The sequence below is a fragment of the Bos javanicus genome, chromosome X, assembly GCF_032452875.1.
Source record: "Bos javanicus breed banteng chromosome X, ARS-OSU_banteng_1.0, whole genome shotgun sequence".
Classification (NCBI taxonomy): domain Eukaryota; kingdom Metazoa; phylum Chordata; class Mammalia; order Artiodactyla; family Bovidae; genus Bos; species Bos javanicus.
The window spans coordinates 404,104-422,986 of NC_083897.1; the positions used below are offsets into that span (position 1 = coordinate 404,104).

Genomic DNA, 18,883 nt, shown 5'->3' on the forward strand with positions numbered 1-18,883 from the left:
CTAGGGAATATTTTGTAGATCACTTCTACTAGGCTAAAGCATGAGCCCTATCCCCTTCTGACAAGTTCATGCATGGCCCAAACTGATGCTAACAGAGAAATCTACAAATGTCCATTGGAACACTTCTTCCATCTGAGATGGGTGTATGCTATTTTATTTTTAATCAATATTAAGGTTGCTGGCCCTTAAACAATGTAAAAATTTATCAGTCACAATACAAACATTTACCAAAGAAACCTAAGTATAGTCAGGGCATGACTTAGTCTATCAGCTGCACCAGCTGAAACCAGATTTGATGCCTAGAACAAAACTTACAAATTGTGGGAAAACAACTGCCTTCCCTCCAGCATTAACTGTAGTTGTACTATAGCTTTCAATGCATAGATTTGGAACATATTTTGTTAAATTTATCTTATATATATCATGATTTTTGATGCAAATTTGAATAGTTTTTAAAATTTCATTTTTTCAATGCTTGTTTCTATTTATAGAAATATAATTGATTTTGTGTGTTGATCCTGTATTGAACTTCCTTGCTAAATTTGCTTGTGATTTCCAGTAGAGTTTTTAAAAAGTATTCTATGAAAGTTTCTATGTATTTAATCCTGTTTTCTGAAATAGTAAGAGTATATATTTTTTTTCTTCTCATTGTTTTATATCAATGTATGGCAAAAATCACAATATTGTAAAGTAATGAGCTTCCAATTAAAATAAATACATTAATTTAAAAAAAACGTGTGTCTTTGTCAAAGAGCGTCTTGGATTATAGCCAGGCCTTCCTTGCAAACAAGGGTCTTAGATGGGGTCATGTCCCTCCCGGCCCTCCCCAGCCCTCTTCATGTTCCCAGTTTTATAAAGTGTTTGGGGAATAAAGCCACTCTCTGACCAGCTTCCTTGTAAAAAAATAAAATAAAATAAAATAAAATAAAAATAAAAAGCAGTCCCACAAAAAAGAGTATACTTTTTAATTGTACATCTTTTATGTTTTTCTTGCCTTATTCTACCAGCGAGGACATCAAGTACAATATTGAATAGGGGTGGTAAGAGAATACATACTTGCACTGTTCCCAGTCTTAAGGGGAAAACAGTCAGTCTTTCAAGATTAGGCAAGATGTTAGCTAAAGAGTTTGGAGTTTGCTTTTCTGTTTAATTTTTGTTTATTTATGTATTTTATCATGGTGAGGAAGATCCCTTCTATTCCTAAATAACGGAGTATTTATATGAATGTGTGCTAAACTTTGTAAAATGATTTTTATGCACCTTTTCTGAACTTAAACATTTTTTACTCTTTGATTATGTTTGTATAATGGGTTTTTATTCTGGTAAAATACACATAACATGAAATTTACCATTTTAAACATTTTAACTGTACAGTTTAGTGATATTGAGTATATTTACACTGATGTTCAACCATCACCACCATCCATATCCAGAACTTTCATCTTCACAAATTGAAATTTTATATCCATTGAATATTAACTGTCCACTTCTCTTTCCACCTAATCCCTAGCAACCACTATTCTACTTCTTATCTCTATGAATTTGACTACTCTAGGTACATAATATATAGAATCATACTATATTTGTCCTTTTGTGTCTGGCTTATTTCACATAGCAAAATGTCTATCCATGTTGTAATACTAGTCAAAATTTCCTTCCCTTTTTAGAGGAAATTCCTACCCCATTGTATGTATATACCATGTTTTGTTTATCCATTCATCCATTGATGAAGGTTTCCATTAGACTGGAAAGGATTGCATTGTTTCCACTTTCTGGCTATTGTGAATAATGTTACTATGAATGCATTTGTGCAAACATCTTCAAATCCCCAATTTCAATTCTTTGGGGTATATACCCAGAAATGAAATTGCTTAATTATATGGTAATTCTATTTTTGATTTTTTGAGGAACCACAATACTGTTTTATACATTTTAGCATTTCTGTCAACAATGCACAAGCATTATAATTTCACTCCATTCTTACCAACACTTGGCATTTTCTATCTTTATGATAATAACCATCCTAATGGGTATAAGTGATATCTCATTGTGGTTTTGATTAGCATTTTCCTGATGATTAGTGATGTTGAAGATCTTTTCATGGACTTACTGTCTATCTGTACATCTTTGGAGAAATGACCACTCAACTCCTTCACCTATGTTTACATTGGGTTGTTTGACTTTTTATTGCTTAGTTGTAGAACTTCTTTATATATTATGAATATGAATCCCTTCCAGACATGTTTTATAAATAATTTCTTCCAATCCAGATAAGTGGGTTATCTTTACATTTAGTTGATGATGTTCTTTGATGTGCAGAAACTTTTGGTCTGATTAAGTCCAATTTATTTCTTTTTTTCTTTGTTATCTGTGCTTTTGGTGTCATATCCAAGAAATCATTATCAAATCCAAGGTCATAAAGCATTTCCCTATGTTTTTATCCAAGAGTTCTATAGTTTTAGCTGTTACATTTAGATCTTTCATCCATAGTGAGTTGATTTTTATGTATAGTATTTGTTACTGAGAGTGGGAGTCTGACTACTTGCCACTCAAAAGTCAATATAGAGGTAAGGCTAGTGGAAAGGAAAGTTTGCTTTATTTTGGATGCTGGAAACCAGTGGGGATGGGGAAAGGCAGACTCCTGTACAAAGGCTGACTCCACCTCACTGATAATCATTGGGAAGGCCTTTGATAGAAGGAGGGAGGGGACTACAGGCAAAAACATCATAGTCAGCTCTGACAGTCATTTTGAATTTGGTCCTGCAGTGGTCTGACCAGTGTCATCTTGATTGTTTTAAGTACAGTAATCTTCAGTTTCTGCTTTATTGACTATGCCAAAGCCTTTGACTGTGTGGATCACAATAAACTGTGGAAAATTCTGAAAGAGATGGGAATACCAGACCACCTGACCTGCCTACTGAGAAATCTGTATGCAGGTCAGGAAGCAACAGTTAGAACTGGACATGGAACAACAGACTGGTTCCAAATAGGAAAAGGAGTATGTCAAGGCTGTATATTGTCACCCTGCTTATTTAACTTCTATGCAGAGTACATCATGAGAAACGCTGGACTGGAAGAAACACAAACTGGAATCAAGATTGCCGGGAGAAATATCAATAACCTCAGATATGCAGATGACACCACCCTTATGGCAGAAAGTGAAGAGGAACTAAAAAGCCTCTTGATGAAAGTGAAAGTGGAGAGTGAAAAAGTTGGCTTAAAGCTCAACATTCAGAAAACTAAGATCATACCATCTGGCCCCATCACTTTTTGGGAAATAGATGGGGAAACAGTGTCAGACTTTATTTTTTTGGGCTCCAAAATCACTGCAGATGATGACTGCAGCCATGAAATTAAAAGACACTTACTCCTTGAAAGGAAAGTTATGACCAACCTAGATAGCATATTAAAAAGCAGACACATTACTTTGCCAACAAAGGTCCGTCTAGTCAAGGCTATGGTTTTTCCTGTGGTCATGTATGCATGTGAGAGTTGGACTGTGAAGAAGGCTGAGCGCTGAAAAATTGATGCTTTTGAAATGTGATGTTGGAGAAGACTCTTGAGAGTCCCTTGGGCTGCAAGGAGATCCAACCAGTCCATTCTGAAGGAGATCAGCCCTGGGATTTCTTTGGAAGGAATGATGCTGAAGCTGAAACTCCAGTACTTTGGCCACCTCATGCGAAGCATTGACTCATTGGAAAAGACTCTAATGCTGGGAGAGATTGGTTGCAGGAAAAGAAGGGGACAACAGAGGATGAGATGGCTGGATGGCATTACTGACTCGATTGACGTGAGTCTGAGTGAACTCCGGGAGTTGGTGATGGACAGGGTGGCCTGCCGTGCTGCGATTCATGGGGTTGCAAAGAGTCGGACACGACTGAGAGACTGAACTGAACTGAACTGAATCTTCAGTTCCAAGGTTGGTTTGTTCCCATTTCTTTGAGGCTAGTTCTCTGAATTGTGGCAGCTTGTGTCATGGCTACAGTTTGGTCAGCATGTAGTTATCCTTCTTCCACCTGGTGGTGATTTCAGTATCTATAAGAGAGCTGACAGGATATGGCTCAGAATATTATCTGTAGCCCTCGAAGGGGAACTAAAGGTCCTTGACTATGTTTAGTGACTAAACTATTATTATTTAATCTTGTTGGACTACTTCCCTTTTTTCTGCATCTTGTCACTTCTCTGATTATTCTTTAGCTAAAAGTTTTCACAGACAAAAGGCAGGTAGAGGACATGGTGGAGGGGCAGAAGGACAATAGGGCCCTACTCTATTTCAATATAAGGTAAGGGTCCAAATTAATTCTTTTTCATATGGATAACCAGTTTTCCCATCTCTCAATAATCAGAGAAGTAAGAAGATGCAGAAACAAAGGAAAATAGTCCAACAAGACTAATAATAGTTTAGTCATTAAGCATAGGCAAGGACCTTTAGTTCCTCTTCATGGTCTATAGATAATATTCTGAGCCATATCCTGTGAACTATCTTATAGATATTGAAATCCCCACCAGGTGGAGGAAGTTAATTTGTTGAAAAGCTTGTCCTTTCCCCATTGAATGCTCTTGGAATCTTTGTCAAAACCATTTGACCATATATGTGAGGCATTATTTTTGGGCTTTTCTATTCTACTGGTCTGTATGTCTATCTTTATGCTATATCATAGTTTTTGTTACTGTGTTTTGTTGTTGTTCAGTCACTCAGTTGTGCCCGACTCCTTGCGACCCCATAGACTGCAGCACGCCAGGCTTCCCTGTCCTTCACCATCTCCCAGATCTTGCTCAAACTCATGTCCATTGAGTTGGTGATGCCATCCAACTATCTTGTCCTCTGTCATCCCCTTCTCATCCTGCCTTCAATCTTTCCAGTATCAGGGTCTTTTCTAATGAGTCGGCTCTTTGCCTCAGGTGGCCAAAGTATTGGAGCTTCAGCTTCAACATCAGTCCTTCGATGAATATTCAAAGATTGATTTCCTTTCGGATGGACTGGTTTGATCTCCTTGCACTAAGGGACTCTCAAGCATCTTCTTCAACACCATAGTTCAAAAGCAGCAAGTCTTTGGCACCCAGGCTTCTTTATAGTCCAACTCTCACATCCATACATGACTACTAGACAAACCATTGCTTTGTACCGGGGTCCAGCCTCGGTTGGATCCAGGGATTCCCTCGGGAGGACAGCGTTGGTGAAAAGGATAGCAAAGCAGAGAGATTAGAGGCTCATTATAACTGGTTTACGTGGAAAGTCAATAAAACCCATGACATCAGGTTTGCTCTGACCACAGAGGCTGCAGGCACCCTCTCGAATCGCTGAAGGTGCCCCACCTTAAGCACCTTCTTGAGTGGGTCTTAGAAGCCCAGGCAAGTAAGTGGTCTCAGAGGACCCCTGTGCTTCCATTATATGTCCTGAAGGAAGAACAGAAAAGAAAAGGAGAGAAAAGGAAGCAAGAAAGAATGACACAGGGAGACCAAGCCTGATGAGTAAGGCCTGTAGTTTTATTTTCAAAGGGAGCTTATATACCTTAAGTTGTGCATACAGGATAATAGGGGGTATAAAATTGTGCAAAGTAGCAGTCTTTGATCCTTATCGAGACCAGGCTTTCTTTTCTGCAAACTTATCGTATACAAATGGTTTAGGTGATTTACATCATCTTCTGGCCAGAAGGCCTGTTAACATTTTATGACTCTGATAAAGGTTTGTCAACCATAAGACTTATTTTCTCTAAGAATAATTATTTTAAAGTTTGGCGCCATCCTCTGAAGGTGTTAGATAAAGTTGCATTCCTATAGGGCAAAGGTGCAGTGGGCTTACAATAAAGGAAAGAATTTATTACCTTAAGGGTCTAAAGTTGTTAACACCAAGGCCACTATTATTTTTTCTATATACCAACTATATTAATTAATACACTTCCAAGGATACAATACAGGGGATGTGGAAACTTGGCGGCAAGCATTGGCTCAACAATGAAATCTTCTACTAGTTCTATTCTAACAATTTCTAACTCTCCAAGAGGCTCTATACTATTTGAATATCTTAAGCTTCCTATGACTCTCAGGGTCGGGAGACTGTAAACAATCAATATGCGTAGCTGTAGGAGTCCGGGTAAACCTGTCAGGCAAGTTAGAGAGCCATCTGAAGGGTTTGGATTGAAACACTCCTATTATGCCCAGGAGGCTAATTAACTAGAGCTCTAAGTTGATTTCCTTCAGAGAAAGGTGATCGGGATAGCCCCCCATTAATGTCAGAGGAGTTGGTGAAAGTTGTAAAATAGTAAAACAGACAGATTCTGGTTTGGGGGTAGATGCTCAGGCAGGTCCGGGGGGGGGGGGCCCCTCGAGTCCTGACTCGCCTTTGCATATCAGGCCTCTCTGCATGACCTTTGTCATGGGTGAGAACTCCCGTGCTGGCTCCCGGCAACTTTGACTAGATGGAACTTTGTGAGCAAAGTAATGTCTCTACTGCTTTTATTAAAAGAAAAAAAATGTCTTTTTAATATGCTCTCTAGGTTTGTCATTTCTTTTCTTCCAAGAAGCAAGCATCTTTTTAATTTCGTGGCTGCAGTCACCATCTGCAATAATTTGGGGGCCCAAGAAAATAAAGTCTGTCACTGTTTCCATTGTTTCCCCATCTATTTGCCATGTAGTGATGGGACCAGATGCCATGATCTTAGTTTTTTGAATGTTGAATTTTAAACCAGCTTTTTCATTCTCCTCTTTCACCTTCATCAAGATGCTCTTTAGTTCCTCTTTGCTTTCTGCCATAAGGATGGTGTCATCTGCATATCTGAGGTTATTGATACTTCTCCCAGAAGTCTTGATTCTAGCTTGTGCTTCATCCAGCCTGGCATTTGACATGATGTACTCTGCATATAAATCAAATAAGCAGGGTGACAATATACAGCCTTGTGCTTAGTTGTTCAGTCGTGTCTGACTCTTTACAACCCCATGGACTGTAGCCCACCAGGCTCCTTTGTCCATGGGCTTCTCCAGGTAAGAATATTGGAGTGGGTAGCCATTCCCTTCTCCAGGGCATCTTCCCGGCCCAGGGATTGAACCCATGTCTCCTGCTTTGCAGGCAGATTCTTTGCCATCTGAGCTACCAGGGCAGCCCTAAGTAGGAACATAAGAGACGTGTAAACTAAATTGATACCCATTATATTATTTCTTTCAAAATTGTTACTGTAGTAAATGTAGTAATAATGAAAATAATGATAATCTTCAGTAGGTACAAATGGTAAAAAGTTTGATGTAGCTAGAGAAAGAATGGAGGAGTGAGGCTATAAATTATTTTAAAATCTGACTAACTTATAGTTTCCTGAATACAGAAAAGAATGTAACAATGTGTGGGGATCAAACTTCAAGTGGCCTCATAGTCCAAGCTATTTTGCATTTTAGCCCATAGGTAAGCATTTTCCAAAATGTGTTTCAGCTAACATTAACTTGAGAGAGTTTTAATAAATTTCTGTGAAAAGATTCTGTGGGCAAATACATGTGGAAAATGCTGGATTGAATGGCAAGAGCAGGAAGTTTCAGAGCCTTGAATATAAAAATATGTTATGTGAATCTCTTAGAAGAAAATATAACCTGTAGAATTTCTAGTTATTTGACCTCAAAGATGGATCATGCAGTATTGCCTTTCATCAGAACAACAGACTTTGTGTGAATCAACTGTACTTCAATAAAAATAGTAAAAATTAAAAAAGAATCTACAAGAAAAACAGACCTTTTCTGTAATGAAATAGCATAAATTAAGAAGATAACTGGCTCTTATGGTGAGGCTCACCTGTAGCAGAGAGAGTTTGACTTCTAGGAGATCTGTGAGAGGGCTGTTGTAACAGTCTGGACTGATGATGGCCTGAACTAAGGTAGTGATACAAGTATAAAGCAACTGATGATCCTTCAAATGTGGTAGAAGTAGATGATGAGTTTTTAAATTAAGTTATTTATTTTAATTGGAGGATAATTGCTTTACAATATTGTGACAGTTTTGCCATACATCGATGTGAATCAGCCATGGGTGCACATGTGTCCCCCCATCATGAGCCTGGCTCCCACATCCCTCCACACCGCATCCCTCTGGGTTGTCCAAGAGGATTGGCTTTGAGTGCCCTGCTTCATGCAGATGATAACTGAAAAGAAAGTGTTAAAAGACACCCATATTTTTAGTCTGGGCCAACAGACAAATGGTGATACCATTAACAAGGATAGGAAACAAAGAAGGAGAAATGGCTGACTGGGAAAAGATAATTAGATAATGAATGACTCACAAAACTATATGTACAACATCAAGCTGTATTCCAAATTTTAGATTCATATTTTTAACTGTCCTTCTGAGACTCTAAAAACACTCGGCCATAATACTTTAATCTTAATCTTAAAATGTCATAACCCACCTTCATCCAAAAAAGGGGATATTCATTCAACAGCCCTACATATTAATGGTGTTCTCCTTATTCTACTTTATGTCTCTGTGGGATATTCTTTCCTAAAATAAGAGGTTACAGATTCTGTTTGTCTTCGGAAATACTAGGTCCTACATGCCTTTCGTAGTGACTGCCCACTATGGTTACAGGGAGTCTGTTAACATCGTCATCACAGAACTTCCTCTAAGGAATTTCTCAGTATATGAAAATTCTAGAATATATGTTGAAATCTAGTTGGAGCCATTTGTGGGCCCCTGCTCACCATCTTAGAAGACATGGCTCACTAATCAAAGTTTATCTTTCTGAGCTTGAGACTGCTTGGAAATCAGTAAGTTATATCCCCCTGTTAAGATTAAAAGAGCTCTGTGTCCATGCAGTAACTTCCAAATAAACAGATTTCCCCAAATCCCAGAACTAATATCTGCACACCATGGGCTCTGGAATATCCTCTGATAAAGTGGATCTTCTTTTAAAAATTTCAAATGCTCTTATAAGTTCCATGGGTAGACTGAAAAATGGTTTTGAAATTGCTGAAATTACTTATAAAAATTTAAATATGTGTAGATAATATATAATTTTCTTGGGAGAAAGTCAATAGTTTTTATCAAATTTTCATCAGTGGCTATGATTTTTATACAGCTGATATTTATGAAAGTCCAGTAGCTAAAGAGCTTTACTGTCTTGAAATATTATATTTTGGATCAGTTTGCTTTTAAGATAAAGCTTGATGAATCTTAGGTAAGAGGTTACAGATTTTGGTTGTTCTTATGTGTGAGATGCAGGAGATACACTACGAAGATCTCAAATTTTACTTTCAGTTTCCATCTCACTAATATTTTTAAATTGGAATAGTTGATTCACAATATTGTGTTAGTTTCAAGTATATAGCAAAGTGACTTGGCTATACATGTGACTATGTATGTATATTCTTTTTCAGATTTTTTTTTTCCATTGTACGGTTTTACAAGACGTTGAATATAGTTCCCTGTGCTATCCAGCAAATCTTTGTTGTTTATTTATTTTATATATGGTAGTGCATATCTGTTAATCCCATACTCCCAACTTATCCATTCTCTCTTTTCCCTTTGGTAACCATAAGTTTTCTATGACTGTATGTCTGTTGTTTCTGTTTTGTAAATAAGTTCATTTGTATTATTTTTTAGCTTCAATATTTTCTTAAATAGAAATCAGACCTAACTTCCAAGATATACTTCAAGGCACTACTCTTCTTTTGTTTTTAGATCCTTTCAATCTAAAATTGGCATTGGACAAGCTCCATATCACAATGTCCTCTGACTGCTTTCCTGAAACTGAGGTTTTTTTCCACCTTATTATTAGTGCAATGCTCTACCAAGTTCTCAATCATTTGTTGAGTGATTGGCAGTCTATAAAGTTCATACTGTTCTCCTTTCTTGTACTTTTGATTCTCCTCATTTTTCTATCCTAAAATCTTTTCAAATATGACATGCCTCCATAATTAAAAATAGCTTGTTATAGCTTATAATAGTTTATTATATTAACTCTACTTATATTATCCTGAAATAGCATCTTCTTGGAAAGCTTGGATACCTAAATGTCTTCATAGAAAGTACCAATGCAGAACGGTAAATGGCTGGATATTTGGGGAGGCAGAATTGTAGTGTTGGTAAGAGTAATGGTATCAGAGTGGAGGATTTCGGCAAGTTACTAAATCTCCCTGAAACTTAGTTACCTCATCCATTGAAAAAATAATACTAATCTTGTAAGAATACAATGACATAGTGTATGTAAAGCACTTATCACCATATCTTGCCCACCTTAGAAACAAAAAGGGGGTACCTATGACAACTTATGGAGAAGGCAATGGCACCCCACTCCAGTACTCTTGCCTGGAAAATCCCATGGATGGAGGAGCCTGGTAGGCTGCAGTCCATGGGGTCGCTGAGGGTCAGACACGACTGAGCGACTTCACTTTCACTTTTCACTTTCATGCGTTGGAGAAGGAAATGGCAACCCACTCCAGTTTTCTTGCCTGGAGAATCCCTGCTGTCTATGGGGTCACACAGAGTCAGACACGACTGAAGTGACTTAGCAGCAACATGACAACTTATAGCTATAGCAGTCTATTTTAACTTAGTAACAACTTAAGTTGGTCCCATTTAAAGCTCAACATTTTTACCTCCACCCGCATGCTTTATGGATTTGATGTCACATTTTATATCTTTTCATCTTGTATATCATTAACTAATAACAATAGTTATATCTATTGTAACAATAGTTTCTTACTTCTCTTTTCTTTTAACCTTCATACTAGCTTTATAACTGATTAATCCATTATTTTACTATATATCTACCTTTTCAGTGAGGTTTATTCTTTCATATGTTTTCTTGTTATTAATCTTTCTTTTCAGCATAAAGAAGTCCCTTTATCATGTTCTGTAAGACTAGTTTAGTGGTGATGAAATCCTTTAGAAATACTTGTTCAGAAATACTGTCTGGAAAATACTTTGTCCTTCATTCTGAATGGTAACTTTGCTAAATAGGGTATTCTTATAAATAGGGAAACATTGGATTTTATAAATTATAAATTCCCTTATAAAAAATGGAAGTTTTTACCTTTCAGCACTCTGAATATATGGTGATACTTTCTTCAGGCCTGAAAGTTTCTGCTGAAAAAATCCACTGATACTCTTGTGGGGGTTCCTTTGTACATAACAAATTGTTTTTCTCATGCTGCTTTTAATATTATCTCTTTAACTTTTGGCATTTTAATTATAATGTGTCTTAGAGTGGGTCTCTTTTGGTTCATCTTTTTGGAATTCTTTGGGATTCCTGGGATTTGGATATGTTTCCTTCCCTGGTTAGGCAAGTTTTCAGCCATTATGTCTTCAAATAAGATTTTTGTTCCTTCTTCTTTCTCTTCTTCTTCTGGGATCCCTATAATGTGAATGTTAATCAGTTTGATGCTGTCCTATAAGCCCCTTAACCTATCTTTACTTTTTAAATTCTTTTTTCTTTTTGTTGCTCTGATATGGTGAGTTCCACTGCCTTGTCTTTAAGTCAACTAATTCTTTCTTCTACTTCATCTAATCTGCTGGTCAACTCCTCTAGTGTATTTTTAAGTTAATGTATTCTTCATGCCCAATATGCTACTGGAGATCAGTGGAGAAATCACCCCAGAAAGAATGAAGAGATGGAGTTACAGCAAAAACAACACTCAGTTATGGGTGTGACTGGTGATGAAAGTAAAGTCCAATGCTGTAAAGAGTAGTATTGCATAGCAACATGGAACGTTAGGTCCATGAATCAAGGCAAATTGGAAGTGGTCAAACAGGAGATGGCAAGAAGTTGATATTTTAGGAATCAGCAAGCTAAAATGGACTGGAATGGGTGAATTTAACTCAGATGACCATTGTGTCTACTACTGTGGGCAAGAATCCCTCAGAGGAAATGGAGTAGCCATCATAGTCAACAAAAGAGTTCGAAATGCAGTCTCAAAAACAACAGGATGATCTCTGTTCATTTCCAAGGCAAATTATTCAGTATTACAGTAATCCGAGTCTATGTCCCCACCAGTAATACTGAAGCTGAAGTTGAACAGTTCTATGAAGACCTACAAGACCTTCTAGAACTAACACCCAAAAAAGATGTCCTTTTCATTATAGGGACTGGAATGCAAAAGTAGAAAGTCAAGAAACACCTGGACCAATAGGCAAATTTGGCCTTGGAGTACGGAATGAAGCAGGGCAAAGGCTAACAGAGTTTTGCCAAGAGAACGCACTGGTCATAGCAAACACCCTCTTTCAACAACACAAGAGAAGACTCTACACATAGACATTACCAGATGGTCAATACTGAAATCAGATTGATTATGTTCTTTGCAGCCCAAGGTAGAGAAGCTCTATACAGTCAGCAAAAACAAGACCGGATTGCCAAATTCAGACTGAAATTGAAGAAAGTAGGGAAAACCACTAGACCATTCAGGTATGACCTGAATCAAATCCCTTACAATTATACAGTGGAAGCGACAAATAGATTCAAGGGATTAGATCTGATAGACAGAGTGCCTGAAGAACTATGGATTCTTGACAATGTTCATGACATTGTACAGGAGGCAGTGATGAAGACCATCCTGAAAAAAAGAAATGCAAAAAGACTAAGTGGCTGTCTGATGCTTTACAAATAGCTGTGAAAAGAAGAGAAGAAAAGGCAAAGGAGAAAAGGAAAGAAATGCCCATTTGAATGTAGAATTCCAAAGAATAGCAAGGAGAGATAAGAAAGCCTTCCTCAGTGATAAATGCAAAGAAATAGAGGAAAGCAATAGAATGGGAAAGACTAGAGATCTCTTCAAGAAAATTAGAGATACCAAGGGAACATTTCCTGTAAAGATGGGCACAATAAAGGACAGAAATGGTATGGCCCTAACAGAAGCAGAAGATATTAAGAGGACGTGGCAAGAATACACAGAAAAAATGAAAATGAAGTCTCTCAGTTGTGTCCAACTCTTTGGGACCCCATGGACTGTAGCCTACACAGGTTCCTCCATCCATGGGACTTTCCATGCAAAAATACTGGAGTGGGTTGCCATTTCCTTCTCCAGGAGATCTACCCAACTGAGGGATTAAACCTGTGTCTCCCACATTGTAGGCAGACACTTTACCATCTGAGTCACCAGGGAAGTCATACAGAGAAGAACTATACAAAAAAGATCTTTATTACCCTGATAATCATGGTGGTGTGATCATTCAGCTAGAAACAGACATCCTGGAATATAAATTCAACTGGGCCTTAGGAAGCATCACTATGAACAAAGCTAGTGGAGGTTATGGAATTCCAGCTGAGCTATTTCAAATCCTAAAAGATGATGTTGTGAAAGTGCTGCACTCAATATGCCAGCAAATTTGGAAAACTCAGCAGTGGCCACAGGGCTGGAAAAGGTCAGTTTTCATTCTAATCCCAAAGAACCACAATGCCAAAAAATGCTCAAACTACCGCACAATGTACTCATCTCACACACTAGCAAAGTAATGTTCAAAATTTTCCAAGCCAGGCTTCAACAGTATGTGAACTGTGAACTTCCAGATGTTCAAGCTTGATTTAGAGAAGGCAGAGGAACCAGAGATAAAATTGCCAACATCCATTGGATCATTGAAAAAGCAAGAGAGTTCCAGAAAAACATCTACTTCTGCCTTATTGACTATGCCAAAGCCTTTGACTTTGTGGATCACAGCAAACTGTGGAAACTTCTTAAAGAGATGGAAATACCAGACTAGTTTACCTGTCTCCTGAGAAACCTGTATGCAGGTCAAGAAGCAACAGTTAAAACTGGACATGGAATAATGGACTGTTTCCAAATCAACAAAGGAGTATGTCAAGGCTGTACATTGTCACCCTGCTTACTTAACTTATATGCAGAGTACATCATGGAAAATGCCAAGATGGATGAAGCACAAGCTGGAATCAAGATTGCAGGGAGAAATACCAATAACCTCAGATATGCAGATGGCACCATCCTTATGGCAGAAAGCAAAGAAAAACTAGAGCCTCTTGATGCAAGTGAAAGAGGAGAGTGGAAAAGTTGACTTAAAACTCAACATTCAGAAAAAGATCATGGCATCTGGTCCCATCACTTCATGGCAAATAGATGGGGAAACAATGGAAACAGTGACAGACTATTTTTGGGGGTTTCAAAAATCACTGCAGATGGTGTCTGCAGCCATGAAATTAAAAGACATTTGCTCCTTAGAAGAAAAACTGTGACCAGCCTAGACAATATATTAAAAAGCAGAGACATTACTTTGCAAACAAAGGTCCATCTAGTCAAAACTATGGTTGTTCTAGTAGTCATGTATGGATATAAGAGTTGAACTATAAAGAAAGCTGAGCACTGAAGAATTGATGCTTTTGAACTGTGTTGGAGAAGACTCTTGAGAGTCCCCTGAACAGCAAGGAGATCCCATCAGTCCATCCTAAAGGAAATCAGTTCTGAATATTCACTGGAAGGACTGATGCTGAAGCTGAAACTGCAATAATTTGGCCACCTGATGTGAAGAACTGACTTATTGGAAAAAATCCTGATGCTGGGAAAGTTTGAAGGTGGGAGGAGAAGGAGATGACAGAGGATGAGATGGTTGGATGGCATCACCAACTCGATGGACATGAGTTTGAATTAGCTCCGGGAGTTGGTGATGGGCAGGGAAGCCTGGCATGCTGCAGTCCATGGGGTTGCAGAGTTGGACACGACTGAGCGACTGAACTGAATGGACTGATTCTTCATCTCTGTGAGTTCTATTTGTTACTTTCTATACTTTTCCTCTTTTTGTTGAAGTTTTCACTTGTTCATCCATTATTCTTCTCAGTTTAGTAAGCATCTTTATGACCATTGCTATGAACCTTTATCAGGTAAATATACTTATCTCCATTTTTTAAGAGTTCCCCCCCCCCCCGAGGTTTTGTCTTGTTATTTCATTCGAAACATTTATGTCTCCTCATTTTGCTTGACTCACTTTGTTAGCTTCTATATAGTAGGTGAAACAACCATTTCTCTCAGTCTTGAGGGAGTGGCCTCATGTAGGACGTGAACCTTGTTGGTCAGCCCTGTGCCAACTCTTTGTTGTGTCTCCTTTGTGCTTGTCCAAGCAGCCTATTATATTTTTAACAGTTCCTAGTAGTTGAAGATGGACCAAGACTTATCAATATCTCTAAGGGAAGAATCTCAGTACTTAGATTTAGGCTGTTTTGAAGCCAGACCCTCAGGCAGCAGCATTTAATATTACGCAAAGCTCTTCAGTCCTGTGGGACCACAAGCATAAACCCTGCTGGCCAGGTGATCAGGAGGTATCAGTTGAGTGACAGTCACAAAAACTGGGGCTCCAGACAAGTGTATAAGCTCCTTTCTGTGAGACTCTGGTGAGTTGGAACAAGGCAGAGGGTGAACACCAAGATGGTGTCCAATAGTCTACGTTTCTTGAGAGCAGCTCCATAGTCCACTAGATGTGTGCCAAACCTGAAGCCTGTCCTTCAGGCTGATGCTCCTGGACAAGCAGTGAGACCCCTCTCATAGACTGAAAAGTGTGCCTCAGTCTGCTGTCTAGTCAGTGCCCTGGCACTGGTAGCTTGCCAAGAATTGTCTCTTAGACTACCACAGTCTGTGGGACCCAGGAATCCAAGTCCAATGGCCACTGAAGCCAAGTGATCAAGGGGCTTCTTCTGGATGGCAGCTGCAAAAACTGAGGCACCAGATGTAAAAATCAGGGCACTATCCACATGTAAAGTTCCCCTCTAGGAGACACTAGTGCTCTAGAGCGTGACAAAGAAATTGTGAAGATAGTGCCTGCCTTCCAAGGTTTCTGGAAAGGAGTATAGTTATCTTCTAGATGCCTGTTTAATTGGTGAAGCCTGCCCTTTGGGCTGCAGCCATGATGATTAGCTTATAGGCTCATCACAGAAAGACTGAGCTCCTGAGTCTGTTGCCCCTTGCTGATCCCTGAGTGTGGTAACTGCTTAAGAATTCTCTGTCTGGCAAAACCAATATAATATTGTAAAGTTAAATAAAATAAAATTTAAAAAAGAAAAAAAAAAGAATTCTCTGTCTGTTAGTTACAGTTTGGTGAGACCAACCAAAGCCAGGGGATGTAGAGGTGAAAATCTGGAAGCAGTTGTAAAAATCAGGGCACCAGACAGAGATACAAGCTTCTTTCTGGTGACAGTGATTATTAAAACCCCATGGGACTAAGAATGCAAGCTCCCCTGTCCTCCAGAGCCAGGCAGTCAAGAAGCATCCCCTGGGGATCAGCCACAAAGATTGGGACACCAGATACATATAAAATAAAAATTTTTTAAAAGGAAGGTGCAATTGAGCATATATTGTCTGCTTCATTTGTGTAAGAAGGAAGGAAAATTAAGAAAATAAGCATTTCTATGTTGTGATACTGTGGTTGATAATGAGAAATATTTACATTTGGTCTTTATTTGTAGTCCTTGACACAGAGTTCCTAAAACTCCAATAAATTCCTAAGTAATAAGAGCCCTTATGTTCTGAGGTAACTCTAAGAGGGCTCCTGGATGGCTTTGGGATGGTCACTGGCCACAAGGAAGACAAAGTCATGATTAGAAGTTTGGAATTTTCAGCCCTGCCTCCACTTCTCTATGTGGAGGAGAGGAACTAAAAATGAAGTTAATAATTGATCATTAAAAAAATACATGTTGACAATACATTTATAGTTAATTGACTCATGAAATCATGCATATGGTGGAGGAATGGGTTCAGAGGAGTCAGGAACACAACTTACATATTTGAGCTTGGGAACTCCAAAGAAATAATGGCTGGATTCCTATTTCTGACTTTTATCAGTGTACTTTCTTGGCACTCTCAAAATGATACTTAGGTTTGGTTTACCAGAGATTGTTTAATAGGTCTTCTCTTTTAAAAATGACACCAATTTCTGTAATTTTAAAAAAATAAATGTATCAGTTCAGTTCAGTTGCTCAGTTGTGTCCGACTCTTTGCGACCCCATGAATTGCAGCACACCAGGCCTCCCTGTCCATCCCCAACTCCCGGAGTTCACTCAGACTCACGTCCATCGAGTCAGTGATGCCATCCAGCCATCTCATCCTCTGTCGTCCTCTTCTCCTCTTGCCCCCAATCCCTTCCAGCATCAGAGTCTTTTCCAGTGAGTCAACCCTTCGCATGAGGTGGCCAAAGTACTGGAGCTTCAGCTTTGGCAACATTCCTTCCAAAGAAATCCCAGGGCTGATCTCCTTCAGAATGGACTGGTTGGATCTCCTTGCAGTCCAAGGGACTCTCAAGAGTCTTCTCCAACACCACAGTTCAAAAGCATCAATTCTTCAGGGCTCAGCATTCTTCACAGTCCAACTCTCACATCCATACATGACCACTGGGAAAACCATAGCCTTGACTAACCGGACCTTTGTTGACAAAGTAATGTCTCTGCTTTTAAATATGCTATCTAGGTTGGTCATAACTTTCCTTCCAAGGAGTAAGAGTCTTTTAATTTCATGGCTGCAGTCAGCATCTGCAGTGATTTTGGAGCCCCAAAAATAAAGTCTGACACTGTTTCCACTGTTTCCCCATCTATTTCCCATGAAGTGATAGGACCAGATGCCATGATCTTAGTTTTCTGAATGTTGAGCTTTAAGCCAACTTTTTCACTCTCCTCTTTCACTTTCATCAAGAGGCTTTTGAGTTCCTCTTCACTTTCTGCCATAAGGGTGGTGTCATCTGCATATCTGAGGTTATTGATATTTCTCCCGGCAATCTTGATTCCAGCTTGTGCTTCTTCCAGCCCAGCATTTCTCATGATGTACTCTGCATAGAAGTTAAATAAGCAGGGTGACAATATACAGCCTTGACGTACTCCTTTTCCTATTTGGAACCAGTCTGTTGTTCCATGTCCAGTTCTAACTGTTGCTTCCTGACCTGCATACAAATTTCTCAAGAAATTTTTTTTTTGTATACATGGATACAAAATAAAAGTCATACCAATGTCTAGATCATTATTGTCCAAAAGTGATACTGGAACATACTCCACAAGTGCATTTTCTTCAGAGTATTTGATAAAAATCTGAGCTACAAATAATTTCCAATGGTAGTTTATTAAGTCAGAAAGCATTTGAAGACCAGTATGTTTTCTAAATTCTAGAATGTTAGAGGTAGAGGACACTAGACTCTTAAAACCTCTTAGAATTTGGTGCCAGTAAATAGTTTATCTCCCCTAGTAAATTATTGTTTTTTCTTTGTGCATCATTGACAAATAGGACTTATTTTATATCACTCACCTATACAATTTTCTTCCTATTCTACATTATTTTCTTCCTATTTCCACCAAATGGATTTTGAACTTTAATTTTTGTAGAGGTATGTAGTATGTGGAAAGCAGCATAGTAGTAAAGAGAGATAGAACTTGGAACATGTTTATGGATTCAATTCATTCACTAGCTGTGTGACCTTGGGAAAATTTTGTAACCTCCTTGAGCTTCTCTTGTCTTAAGTAATACTTAAAATATCTCACAATATTATTATGAATAATATACTTTATAAATAATGTGTTCAATTACATGTTTGAAACAACGTAAGTATAATTTACCTCATACAGCTTCTATTGTCTATCCTTAATAGTAAGTCACCTTAAATGTTTTGGAAACACTGGAAGGCATGTACAAATAAATTTTTAAAATAATAAATAGAATCCCATAAATATGAAATGTAGAAAAAATAATGTACAAATCCTAACACCTTTGAAATGCCAAATATTGTAAATAAAATTATAGATATCATTGATTTAATAGATTGCAAGTTGAAAAAACCCATAGTCTTTATTAATTCATAGAATAATATGATAATAAATTTCATGGTGAAAAATAAATGTGCAAAAATATCGAGGAATGTACTGGAAAACAGTTTAATAATGAATAAATACAGTTATTAAACAATGTTGTTTTGGGTCAGGAATCGATAAGTAGGTTACTG

At 38.2% G+C, this 18,883-nt stretch overlaps 2 long non-coding RNA genes across 4 annotated transcripts in view; both read left to right on the forward strand.

The window, feature by feature from the left end:
- LOC133242915 (uncharacterized) overlaps window positions 1-18,883 on the forward strand; it is a 310,686-nt gene that overhangs the window by 89,968 nt on the left and 201,835 nt on the right. The gene's annotated exons all lie outside the window — the stretch shown is intronic.
- LOC133243070 (uncharacterized) lies at window positions 922-9,824 on the forward strand. Its single transcript, XR_009734962.1, has 2 exons — window positions 922-8,742; window positions 9,656-9,824. It is a non-coding gene; the product is annotated as an uncharacterized LOC133243070 (long non-coding RNA).